The sequence below is a fragment of the Pristis pectinata genome, chromosome 2, assembly GCF_009764475.1.
Source record: "Pristis pectinata isolate sPriPec2 chromosome 2, sPriPec2.1.pri, whole genome shotgun sequence".
Taxonomy (NCBI): Eukaryota; Metazoa; Chordata; class Chondrichthyes; order Rhinopristiformes; family Pristidae; genus Pristis; species Pristis pectinata.
In genome coordinates, this window is record NC_067406.1 from 10,985,889 (window position 1) to 10,987,227 (window position 1,339).

Consider the following 1,339-nt stretch of genomic DNA (forward strand, 5'->3'; position numbering starts at 1 on the left):
AATTGTTCCACCAAGGTCAACAGTTTATTGGATCTGGTCAAGAAAGGTGCTGAACATTGGTCTGTTAGAATACCTGCTATGATGTGTAGTAGTTACAAAATAAAACAAACTCAGAAAAGCTGGAACAAAAAAATCAAGCCCACCTCCAACAGTGACGGACGTGCGGATGAGCCCGCCCCTCTCTCATCGGATTGGCGGAACACTAACAATTTTACATATCTATGAAGAACTTCCATTGAAAAGGAGATAAATGCAATAGCTGTCAACTAAAGTAAGAACTAGTACAAACTACATGAGAAAGCATAAAAACGACAGTGGAAGTAGGTCTCTGCAAGCAGTCAGCCTGATATAAAAGAGTGAGGGTAAACAGGATTTGAAAGTGTCATGGGAATTGAGGTATTGCTTCTCGGCCTCTTGGCTCAGATCAAGTGTAGTTTCTGTTCTTATCAGTTTAATATCTGGTATGTCCCTCACATGGGGACTGTGTATTAAATTGATTTTTGGAGCAGGGAGTGGGACCAGGAGCTTGCTCTGTCCACTCTGAGCATCAACCCAGTATTGCAGTGTCTCTGGGAATGGTGCACTTCCCCTTTTGGGGAATATTTACAATTCAAAAGGAGGTTTCTGAGACATTGCCCAGTGTGGTGTACTTCTGTATGGTTAGGAGAATGAGGTGTGGTGATAGAAGTTATTGCTCCAGTTGTATAGACAGGAAAGAGGAGCATTGATCTTGGGCAGGCAGGTGAGTTTAGTATAGATTGGCATTGGGTCAGCACAGACACTCAGTAGAAGTAACCATTCCTGTGCTGTATTCCCTGGAAGACAAAATTTTCCTTCTCAGCAATAGACAAAAAGTGCTGGAGGAACTCTGCAGGTCAGGCAGCATCCATGGAGGGAAATAAACATTGGATGTTTCAGGCTCAGGCCCTTCATCAGGACTGGAAAGGAAGTATAGGGTGGCAGGTGAAGCAAGTCCAGGTGAGAGGGGGAAGGTAGGTGGGAGGGGGAGATGATGTAATAAGCTGAGAGGTGATGGGTAGAAGAGGCAAAGGGCTGAAGGAGGAATCCAGTAGGAGAGGAGGAGAGGGCAGTGGACCATGAGGGGAGGAAGAGAAGAAAAGATGGGCAAGTCATCAAGGCAGGGGAAAGGGAGCCAAAGGAATAAGGGAAGACAAAGGAAGTGGGGGGGGGGGGCGAAAAAGAAGGGGTGGAGTTACCAGAAGTTAGAGAAATCAATAGAGGCCATCAGGTTGGAGACTCCCAAGCCAGAATATGAGGTGTTGTTCCTCCAACCTGTTTCTGCCCTCAACATGGCCATGGATAGACATGTCAGTATGGG

The 1,339-nt window shown here is 46.0% G+C and overlaps 1 non-coding gene across 1 annotated transcript; it reads left to right on the plus strand.

Moving 5' to 3' along the window:
• The first annotated feature begins 398 nt into the window (after positions 1-398).
• Positions 399-589, plus strand: LOC127567576 (U2 spliceosomal RNA). The gene has a single exon (XR_007955915.1). It is a non-coding gene; the product is annotated as a U2 spliceosomal RNA (small nuclear RNA).
• Positions 590-1,339: the final 750 nt, after the last annotated feature.